The sequence below is a fragment of the Musa acuminata genome, chromosome BXJ3-1 (genome assembly GCF_036884655.1).
Source record: "Musa acuminata AAA Group cultivar baxijiao chromosome BXJ3-1, Cavendish_Baxijiao_AAA, whole genome shotgun sequence".
In the NCBI taxonomy this organism is placed as follows: Eukaryota; Viridiplantae; Streptophyta; class Magnoliopsida; order Zingiberales; family Musaceae; genus Musa; species Musa acuminata.
This window is the reverse complement of record NC_088349.1, coordinates 39,755,001-39,767,796: the sequence shown is the minus strand read 5'-3', so window position 1 is coordinate 39,767,796 and position 12,796 is coordinate 39,755,001.

Below are 12,796 nucleotides of genomic sequence, written 5' to 3'. Positions count from 1 at the left end.
TATTTAGTATATGTATAAGCAATCACACCAGATGATCATGGACCACAACCTAATATGATTAGGCCCGAGCCAGTAGGCCTAATCACTCACATCAAGATCTATATGTGCAATGGTGCATCTCCATGACCTGTGATCATCCATCTTGTCCTCGTCGGTTCCGTCAACATCTCGATGCATCATCATGCATCGCGATCGTTTGTCTCATTGGTCCCGCTACCGCATCCACGCTCCCGCTGCGCCTCCTCATGTGATTATAACTTAATCATAGGCACGCAGGCCCAATAATAAATGAGAAATATAATTGTAACATCCCCCATTTTTGAAAATTTAGTAAAAGGTTTGTTTGTAAAAATAAGGATTATTTAATTATTATTTTATATTAAATGATATTATATTAAAAGTTTATGGCTAGGGACCTAAGAGTAAATATTAGAAGTTTGATATAATTTATGAAAGATTCAGATTTAAGTTAAAAAAAAGAAAAAGAAAAAGAAAAAGAAATATTGGACAAGTGTCACTAACTAACCTAAGGGTGCCACTTATCTTTGCTCTAAAGATGACACCTAGCCCCTTTCATGCATGCATGACACCTTGCAACTTTTGTATTAGCCAAAACCTAAATAATTAGATGAAAGGTTAAAGAAAACAAACCTGAAGAGTTGCAGCCAACGTGAGTTTGAGAGAAGAAGAAGAAGAAGAAGAAGAAGAGCTTGAGGTTTTTCATCAATTTTCTCACATTTGGGATTCAAATAATTTGAAGGCAAGTGTTCTAACCCCATCCCACAGTAACCTTAATCTCTGTTTCCATTTTTATTCTGCAAAATTTGAAAGATTTCAACTGAGAACCAAACCTTCTTTCGTTTTGATATAAAGATATGAATCTGTAATTTTTCGGTAATCTGACCTCTATGTAATGTTTCGATCATAACATTTTGTAATAAACTCTGATTTAGACAAAACCTGTTCCATTTGAAAGTAGACAAGAAAATCTTTATTTTGATATAAAGATCGAATGATTTGGAGTTTAAATGCCTACTAAGACTTCTGTCTAAATTAACCCTACAGATTCTGCAAAACAGGGACCGAAATTTCTGACCTCTTGTTGCTTAACTACTTATAACTTTCTGTTGTGAACTCAGATTCATACAAAGTATGTTTTATTCGAAGCTAGACTCAAAATGATTTCTGTATATACCTGATTTGAAATTTTTGGAGTACAATTGCTAACTGAAACATCTGCTTTCATCGACCCTATGGATTCAGTAAAACAGAGCTAATATTTTCAGACCTTTCGCTGTGAAATTATCTATAACTCCCGGTGGTAAATTCCAAATCTTGTAAAACTTGATTTGCATAAAACTAGATTGACAAAGCTTTCTAATGACACCTATTTTGTATAAATTGGAGCATAATTAGTTATCCAAATAGTTCATACAATGTTCCTATCAAATTCTGCCAGAATCGAGCTTTGGTCGATTTCGGCTTTCCTTGTTACTTTCCTTTGGAAATCGATTTTGGCAAAAACTCTTACTTCAGTTAAGCTTTACATTATTATCTTAAATTCCTGTATACTTTAGTCCTTTATTTATTTGTATATCTGCAGCTATCATCTAAAGTTCATGTTTGCATCGTAATTCGGCACATGCATCCCATTGTTCCACATTTGCTTTCGATATGTGCCTCTTCCAATTTCATTTCTTTGGACATTGAATTTATCTAACTTTCTTATTTCAATTGAGCTATATAGAAATCCTTGTATGCTCTTGCTTTTGTTTCCTTTCAAATCTGAATACATTATGAAAGATTATGTTTGTATCGTATTGACTCGAAAGGCATATGTACATTTTGTTGTTCCGCATGTGCTTCCAATATATGCTAATTTTATCATTCATACTATCCCTTTGTACTCCGGTGTTTGTGGGATAAATGTGAACCTTTGCCAGAAATGGTAAAGGGAGTTATGCTTAGAGCCCGCGATGCTCTGCCGGCCCCCTATGACTTCACTCAGACGTGGGTGGATGGAGCTCCCAGACGTGGGAGACTTATGTTTGTTGGTCATTCAGAAATGGATGGACCATATTATGTTATGATCCCACTTCACCTTCTATGTGTTTGATATGATATCCAAAGCTTTGGCTATGTTTCTATGCATGCTTTGGATAAGAATGAAATGAATGCATCGTTATGTGACATTTGAGCTTCTATTCATGTTTTGTTCTTTGATATATTTCTGAAATGTTATAAGTCCTTGTTATACCTTGAAAGCTACCATATGTCATCGATATGCTCCTTATGCCAATGATATGCTCCAATTACCTTTCCTCGATTGTATGAATAAAACGTGCTTCGAACGATATGATATTGTAATTCTGCATTCAAACAAAACATGCTACTGTTTCGTCTTGTATCTCTGCTTTGTATTTTGATACCTTATTTGTTTGAAAACTGTCCTCTTTGCTATGGATATGTTAGTCATTTGCTGAGCTTTATATGCTCACCCCGTTGCTATATAAATTTTTCAGGATAGCTTATCGCTCACTAAAATGTATAAATTGGGTTGAGGCAGTGGAAGACTAGAAGATTTTGGGGCAAATATTTTGTACTTGATAGGTTGATGTTGTATAAGTTCTTTTTGGGTGTAATGAAATATCAATGACAAATCTAGATTGATGTATCTTGTAAATATTTGAAATGTATCTCTTACGTCAGGATTTTGGAAATGTTAAGTCTAAACTGTGTACTGATATAAACATGTAGTACATGTTGGTTTTGTGATTGCATTAATTGCTGCGCTTATGGATTTATGATATAGTTATGGTTTAGTTAAGTTGAGTTTTGGATTTTAAGAATCATCTAGTGACATGATGTATGATTATAAACTGCACAGGTTTTGTGAATTGTGGATTGTAGAGGTGAATGACTTGAATGTTTTTCTTAGTGACCTCAAATGTGTGATTGGATCCTGGATTGTTTGTTGAAATTAAATATTATTAATCTTGAATTAGGTTCACACCTCCTAAATGAGAATCAAATTTGGGGGGCGTGACAGAGTGGTATCAGAGCATGGTTTGAGGATCACTAAAATATTTGATATGTTGACGTACAAAATATATTGAGATCTAGTGAATTATATTGATTGGTGAAAATATTCTTTGATGCATTTTAGGAATCTAAGATACGAGGACATTTAGTCCTCCTACTTCATTTGCTTTTGATTAATTAAACGCGATAAAAGGGTTGATCGGGGATATTAAATCAGAGTTGCGCAGTAGAAGCATGGTAAACCTAATACATTGGTAGCAAAAAAAAAAAATAGATGATGCGATTCGAGAAGATATTTGATGTACGAAATTGTTCTAATGATCAAAAGAATTTCTAGAGATCAAGGATAGGAATAGCAAGGACAAGTTTACAAAAAAAAAAAAAGATTAGAAATGAATCAGAATGTGATAACAAGAGGGTCAAGACATCATAGATTTAAAAAGGGAAGTCACCACAAAAGATTCAATCCTGTGTACGATGTGAGTTAAATTATGAAATAAGTTTGTATTTGTAGGTGACTAGAGCCTATTTTGCTTGTGGAAATTTGGATCATAAAATAAAAGACTGCCCTTTAGACAAGAAGAAAGAATCATTGCCTCATAAATCATCAGCCCATGTCAGAGTGTATGTTATCACGAAATATGATTCTAAAGCTTTTGAATTAGTGGTCGAAGGTACTATTTATGTTTTTGAAAGAATGCAAATATTTGTTTGACCATGTGTCTTATCAATGATTTGATTCATAATATTTTGCTTATCACATGAGCATTCAACCTGAACCACTAGATTATATGTTATATGTAAATACGGCTATTGGGGATTGTTTGATAACAAACTCGATCAGGTCATCTTGTTTGATTTCTATTGGAGAACACAAACTTCATGCTGATTTGGTTCTCCTAGATATTTGGAGTTTTGATATTATACTAAGTATGGATTGACTATCTTCCAATCATACCAGTATAGATTGTTATATAAAATGATCACTTTTTGCATACTAGATCATCCCATCTTTTATTTTGAGAGTATTGGGCATGATTTACCTCCTTGCTTGAATGTATTTCCAAATGACTTGCCTGGTTTACCTCTAGATAGAGAGGGTAAATTTACTATTGATTTGGTCCTCGGGACAACCCCAATATCTAAGCCTCCTTACGGAATGACACAACTTGAGCTAGAGGAATTGAAAAAGCAACTACAAGAACTATTAGATAAGGGTTTAATTCGACCCAGTGTTTCACCATGGGGTGCTCCGATGCTATTAGTTAAGAAGAAGGATAGAACATTAAGGCTTTGTATTGATTATAGATAATTGAATCAGGTGACCATAAAAAACAGGTATCCCCTACCCAGAATTGATGATTTGTTTGATCAAATGTAGGGTGCACAAGTATTCTCCAAGATTGATTTAAGGTCAGGTTACTATCAGTTGAAGATCATGAAGGAGGATATTCTAAAAACAACTTTTAGAACCCGATATGGTCACTATGAATTCTTAGTTATGCCTTTTGGTTTAACTAATGCCCTTGCAACTTTTATGGAACTGATGAATAGGATATTTCAGACATTCTTGGACAATTGTGTGATTGTATTCATTGATGACATATTAGTATATTCAAGGAGTAATCAGGAGCATGAGAACACTTGAAAAATATATTGTCCATACTAAGAGAAAAGAAGTTGTATGCAAAGTACAGCAAATGTGAATTTTGATTGAATGAAATTACTTTCTTAGGCCATGTGATTTCAGAGAAGGGTATATTTGTTGATCCAAAGAAAGTGGAAGTTGTGGTTAAGTGGGAAGTACCAACAAACTTGACAGAAGTTCGAAGCTTCTTGGGCATGGCAGGTTATTACAAGAGATTTCTAGAAGGATTTTCTCGAATTGCTCAACCTCTCACCAAACTCACTCAAAAGAATGTGAAATTTGTATGGGGTGATGATTGTGAGCAAAATTTTCAAAAGTTCAAAAGGAGATTGACTAGTGCCCCTATTCTCACTATTCCAAGTGGTGGTGAGGGATTTATGGTGTACACTGATGCCTCAAGAAAGGGCCTTGGATGTGTTTTGATGCAAGAAGGGAAAATGATTGCTTATGCTTCTAGATAACTAAAGAGTTATGAACTGAATTATCCGACTCATGATTTGGAATTGGCAGCAATTGTTTTTGCTCTAAAGATTTGGAGGCATTACTTGTATGGGCGAACATTTGAAATCTTTACTGATCATAAGAGTTTAAAGTATATTTTTACTCAAAAAGAGTTAAACATAAAGAGCGAAGATGGATAGAACTTCTAAAGGATTATGATTGTACCATTCGTTATCATACGGGTAAAGCTAATGTTGTAGCAGATGCCCTTAGTAGAAAATCTACAAGTTTTATGACGACTTTGGTTGTGAAGCAATGGAAGTTATTAGAAGATAATTATGATTTGAATGTTATGAGAAAAGGGCAAGACTCAATGATATTAATGGCCTCCATCCAAGTGCAATCTGATCTCGTTCAATAAATTAAAGAAGGACAACTATGAGATCGATGCTTAATCTGCTTAAGGAATGAAGTAGAAAAGGGATTGAAACTGAATTTTCGAGTTTCAGAGGATGGCCTATTGAGATTTGAGGATAAAATATATATTCCAAATGACTCAGATATCAAAAATCAAATCCTGAGAGATGGTCATAATTCAAAGTACTCCATGCATCCTAGTAGCACTAAGATATATAGAGATCTCCAAAGTCATTATTGGTGGGAAGGCATGAAGAAGGAGATTGCAATATATGTTTCAAAGTGTTTGACTTATCAGCAAATCAAAGCCGAACACCAAAGACCTGGAGGTTTGTTGCAACCTTTAGATATTCCTGAATGGAAATGGGAATATATTACTATAGACTTTATTTCAGGACTACCCCGAACATCTAGAAAGCATGATACTATTTGGGTTATCATTGATAGGTTAACGAAATCTGCACATTTCCTATCGATCAATATGACTTATTCTATTGATAGGCTTGCAGATTTATATATCAACGACATAGTAAGACATCATGGTATTTCAAAGGAGATAATTTCTGAAAGAGACTTCAGATTTCTATCTAGATTTTGGAGAAGGTTACAAATCTATTGGCACTAAAGTCAAGTTACACTTAGGAAGAAATGATGAAAGCTTATCCTCATCTTTTCATCGAATGAGGTATGATAAATTTAGAGGACTAAATTTTTCTTTAAGGAGGGGAGAGTGTAACATCCCCCATTTTTGAAAATTTAGTAAAAGGTTTGTTTGTAAAAATAAGGATTATTTAATTATTATTTTATATTAAATGATATTATATTAAAAGTTTATGGCTAGGGACCTAAGAGTAAATATTAGAAGTTTGATATAATTTATGAAAGATTCAGATTTAAGTTAAAAAAAAAAAAAGAAAAAAAAAAAGAAATATTGGACAAGTGTCACTAACTAACCTAAGGGTGCCACTTATCTTTGCTCTAAAGATGACACCTAGCCCCTTTCATGCATGCATGACACCTTGCAACTTTTGTATTAGCCAAAACCTAAATAATTAGATGAAAGGTTAAAGAAAACAAACCTGAAGAGTTGCAGCCAACGTGAGTTTGAGAGAAGAAGAAGAAGAAGAAGAAGAAGAAGAAGAAGAAGAAGAGCTTGAGGTTTTTCATCAATTTTCTCACATTTGGGATTCAAATAATTTGAAGGCAAGTGTTCTAACCCCATCCTACAGTAACCTTAATCTCTGTTTCCATTTTTATTCTGCAAAATTTGAAAGATTTCAACTGAGAACCAAACCTTCTTTCGTTTTGATATAAAGATATGAATCTGTAATTTTTCGGTAATCTGACCTCTATGTAATGTTTCGATCATAACATTTTGTAATAAACTCTGATTTAGACAAAACCTGTTCCATTTGAAAGTAGACAAGAAAATATTTATTTTGATATAAAGATCGAATGATTTGGAGTTTAAATGCCTACTAAGACTTCTGTCTAAATTAACCCTACAGATTCTGCAAAACAGGGACCGAAATTTCTGACCTCTTGTTGCTTAACTACTTATAACTTTCTGTTGTGAACTCAGATTCATACAAAGTATGTTTTATTCGAAGCTAGACTCAAAATGCTTTCTGTATATACCTGATTTGAAATTTTTAGAGTACAATTGCTAACTGAAACATCTGCTTTCATCGACCCTATGGATTCAGTAAAACAGAGCTAATATTTTCAGACCTTTCGCTGCGAAATTATCTATAACTCCCGGTGGTAAATTCCAAATCTTGTAAAACTTGATTTGCATAAAACTAGATTGACAAAGCTTTCTAATGACACCTATTTTGTATAAATTGGAGCATAATTAGTTATCCAAATAGTTCATACAATGTTCCTATCAAATTCTGCCAGAATCGAGCTTTGGTCGATTTCGGCTTTCCTTGTTACTTTCCTTTGGAAATCGATTTTGGCAAAAACTCTTACTTCAGTTAAGCTTTACATTATTATCTTAAATTCCTATATACTTTAGTCCTTTATTTATTTGTATATCTGCAGCTATCATCTAAAGTTCATGTTTGCATCGTAATTCGGCACATGCATCCCATTGTTCCACATTTGCTTTCGATATGTGCCTCTTCCAATTTCATTTCTTTGGACATTGAATTTATCTAACTTTCTTATTTCAATTGAGCTATATAGAAATCCTTGTATGCTCTTGCTTTTGTTTCCTTTCAAATCTGAATACATTATGAAAGATTATGTTTGTATCGTATTGACTCGAAAGGCATATGTACATTTTGTTGTTCCGCATGTGCTTCCAATATATGCTAATTTTATCATTCATACTATCCCTTTGTACTCCGGTGTTTGTGGGATAAATGTGAACCTTTGCCAGAAATGGTAAAGGGAGTTATGCTTAGAGCCCGCGATGCTCTGCCGGCCCCCTATGACTTCACTCAGACGTGGGTGGATGGAGCTCCCAGACGTGGGAGACTTATGTTTGTTGGTCATTCAGAAATGGATGGACCATATTATGTTATGATCCCACTTCACCTTCTATGTGTTTGATATGATATCCAAAGCTTTGGCTATGTTTCTATGCATGCTTTGGATAAGAATGAAATGAATGCATCGTTATGTGACATTTGAGCTTCTATTCATGTTTTGTTCTTTGATATATTTCTGAAATGTTATAAGTCCTTGTTATACCTTGAAAGCTACCATATGTCATCGATATGCTCCTTATGCCAATGATATGCTCCAATTACCTTTCCTCGATTGTATGAATAAAACGTGCTTCGAACGATATGATATTGTAATTCTGCATTCAAACAAAACATGCTACTGTTTCGTCTTGTATCTCTGCTTTGTATTTTGATACCTTATTTGTTTGAAAACTGTCCTCTTTGCTATGGATATGTTAGTCATTTGCTGAGCTTTATATGCTCACCCCGTTGCTATATAAATTTTTCAGGATAGCTTATCGCTCACTAAAATGTATAAATTGGGTTGAGGCAGTGGAAGACTAGAAGATTTTGGGGCAAATATTTTGTACTTGATAGGTTGATGTTGTATAAGTTCTTTTTGGGTGTAATGAAATATCAATGACAAATCTAGATTGATGTATCTTGTAAATATTTGAAATGTATCTCTTACGTCAGGATTTTGGAAATGTTAAGTCTAAACTGTGTACTGATATAAACATGTAGTACATGTTGGTTTTGTGATTGCATTAATTGCTGCGCTTATGGATTTATGATATAGTTATGGTTTAGTTAAGTTGAGTTTTGGATTTTAAGAATCATCTAGTGATATGATGTATGATTATAAACTGCACAGGTTTTGTGAATTGTGGATTGTAGAGGTGAATGACTTGAATGTTTTTCTTAGTGACCTCAAATGTGTGATTGGATCCTGGATTGTTTGTTGAAATTAAATATTATTAATCTTGAATTAGGTTCACACCTCCTAAATGAGAATCAAATTTGGGGGGCGTGACAATAATGGAGGCTCGCAGACCTCAATAATAATAATCACAAGTACACACATCACACGGTCCATGATCATCCGTCCACACATCATACAACACATGTATAAATAATCATCATCATGTAAGACTATTAGATAATGATAAAAATAATAATCAACTAAACTTTTTAATTAATTAGTATTTTTATGAAATCAAGGACATATAAGGAATTTTTGAATTCATAAGGGTATTTTTATAATTTGGATAAAAGACAGAAACTTGAATTTCTCAAATTCACAGGGGCAAGACTATCTTTTTGGCCCAAAAACCCTAAGCCCCTCTCCCTCTTCTGCTGCTGCTGTTGCCACCACCGTCGCTATCCTGTCGGCGGTGGGCTGTGCGATAGAGGGCGGGGTCGCTGCCCTCGCCTGGAAGCGGCACGCCCGCTGGCGGCGCTGCCCCTATAGTTGGGCACCCCCGTAGGCGGGCGATTCTGCCTCGCCAGGCGGCCACCCTTGCGAGGTTTTTACCCGCGGGAGCAGCGGCCACAAGCGTCGCTGCCCTGCGACGCGTCACCAAGTGAGAGCAGCAGCCGCAGGCGCAGTGCCCACGCAGGTGGCCGCCGTGCCTGCAGCCCTACTTGCGGGCACCGCCGTAGGGGGCTGCTTGCACGCGCGTGGCCTTGCGGCTGCTGCTGCAGGCTGGCTGCCTGCACGCAGATGGTAGTGGTGCCATTTGCGACGGCAGCGAGGGCAGCAATAATTGCTGCCCTTTTTCGCTTTTGCGTCAACGATTTTGACGTCAGAAAGCTTCTCCAAAACACAACACATGTAGTTCAAAACCAATCTATCACACGAACAACCTGGCTCTGATACCACTGTTAGGAAATCTTGGGGGCGACATCACATGTGTAGCGGAAGAACAAGAAAACAAAATCCCTGATTCCCAAAGAGATGTTCGTCGTTGTGCGAAGATTGGTGCGCAAAATCCGTGAAACTAAAAAACTACGTATAGAGTAGATTGTGTTACCTAGGGAGATTGTATTCCCCTGTTTCCTTGCAGATCTTTAGGAAAGGGTGAATGAGGTCAAGCGTCCTCCTCTCTAGCAGTGATCCACACAGCAGTGCTGCGACGACACTCCTCAAAACTCCATGCCAGCTCTGAGGTGGAGAGGGGAAGGAGAATAGGAGAGGTAAGCAAAGGCTCTAACCTATAAGGCTCTGAATCCCTCCTATTTATAGATGTCCCCTGTCAAACCCTGACGGATCCTCCCCTAGTGGGTATTGGATCTGCATCCAATAACCCAAGCCTTTTAGATTAGTGGATCTCTATCCAATAATCTCTCATGGGCTCTTATTGGATCTCGTCCATGGGATCCAATAATTCAGGGGTTTATTAGATATCCAATAAGACAAGGGCTCCGTCGGATATCTCATATCCGAACCTCTACTCATCGCAATGCCTACTATATGTGTGTGACCCTCTAGGTCCAATATCGAGCTGGCCATGAGTCATACCTATCAGAACTCCTTTTAACTCAGTAAATTATTATCTCTGTAATAATTCACGCCGTAGTCCACAGACGATACAGAGGAATCCAATCCTTTGGACCTGTCTGTCCTCAGTTACCATGTACCTACAGTCCCTCATCCATCTAATATCCCAGAGATCGTATATCGAGTATGGTGCTGTTAGACCCATACGTTTCTACTTGAGTCACGCTTTAATCGGATTCTCCCGGAGAACTCTTTCTCTCTTAACCCGAATGACCCTGGCCAGTGATTTGTCTGAGCAAGAACACATGGGATATTCCTCTCATGACGTCGAGAGTGGATGATCCTCTATCAACACTCAATAGCCCTCGTAAGGTTGATTACCACTTCCAATGACCAACTGTATTAGATCTGGGACAGCCAAACCTATAAGTTTGGTATCAAAGAGTGGAGCACTCATACAGGACATCCTTGATGTCTCAAGTTTAAGGACCAGATATACCACTAGGACTACGAAATCGTTGTCTGATAATAAGGCATCATCAACCATCCAACATTCCGTAAGCGGATCAATCAATGAACTCATTCTCCAATGAGCACCTGTACTGTATCCCTAGTGTCCCTACACAAGCAGCTATGAGACCAGCTGCATCCATCATATGGACGGGTATACAGCACACTAGTCTGTCCGGTTATCACGATGTCCCTCTCGAGTAACCTATGATCGGGATTATTTAGGATATGTGTTTAAAGGTGAATCGATCTCATTTTCATGATCTCATCAGGATCCGATTCCCGTTGCACAAATCCAAGGACATCACAATATATATGTGCATATATGTAATAGTTATAAAGTGATATATGCCAAAATATAATAAGCAAAAAGATTATGTATCAAGTCACACGTGCCATCACTCACGTGATTGGCTTGCTGGACACCTATGACTAGCAATCTTCATATACTAGTAAAAGATCCTTAGTCCTTCTCAAGTACTTAAGGATATACTTTACTACTTTTCAATGCTCCAAGCCTGGATTCGCTTGATACCTGCTTGTGACACTAAAAGCAAGCGCTATATCAGACCCGGTACATAGCATGACATACATGATAGACCCTATTGTTGAGGCATAGGGTATCCTATCTATGTTCTCCCTTTCTTCAGAAGTATTTGGGGACATACTCCTAAAAAGCGATATCTCATGTCTCTTCACTTGTCCCTTCCTCGGGCGTAGGCATCACTGTATCAAAGACGTATACGATTTTCTCCACTGTGAGAACAATTCTCAAGTTACGGAGCCAATTCGTATAATTTGTACTAGTGGTGCGGCTGACATCAAGTATGCTACGTAAGAGATTTAAAAGCGATATTTTTCTAAAAATAAAAATGCAGCAAAAATAAATAATATGTAGATTTTGTAAAAAAATAAACAATCAAGATATAGACTTCTATCTTAATATGCTCTCACTATTTTACTAGCAAGTCACACAACACCCTCAACATGTGAAACATAAGTTCCCGGTAGACTTTTAGTAGGGATCGGGATCCAATCAGCGTCTAAGTGTAACCTCGAGGGATTATATCAATCACACTAAGCCCAAAAGGTAAGCAACTCTTGCCGATCATAACTTTTTATGATTCTCATCCTATTCGGCCTCTAAACCACCATGATCTCAAGGGACTCGACTAATCATGATTATCGGTTAAGTCAACACCATCATTACAAGATGAGTTTAATTTGATGATATACCATCGAGGGACTCGACCAAGCATACCATGTCCTTAGGTCACTAGTGACATCTCTATATCATAGGCAAGATAGCGAATCACAATATAGGTGAGCCTCGAGGGACTAGACCAACTCAACCTATATTGAGAATCGGTCCCTACCTATAACGATGGAAGGCCATGTTGGTTAATCTAATTGCTTCAAGTTTACCGACTTAATATTATTGAGAGAGGGGTTTCTTTGATTTGGTCTCCTAATATGACATGTCACACACATACATACTTAATATATATCTACATCGTATGCAAATATATATACATATCTAGTAGGTGTACAAGTAATCACACATCACATGAGCAATCACACCAAATGATCATGGACCACAGCCTAATGTGATCAGGCCCGAGCTAGTTGGCCTAATCACTCACATTAAGATCTATGTGTGCAGTGGTGCATCTCTATACCTTGTGATCGTCCATCTCGTCATTGTCAGTTCTATCGGCATCTCGACGCATCTCCATGCATCATGATCGTTTGTCTCGTGGGTTTCGCTATTGCTTTCATGCT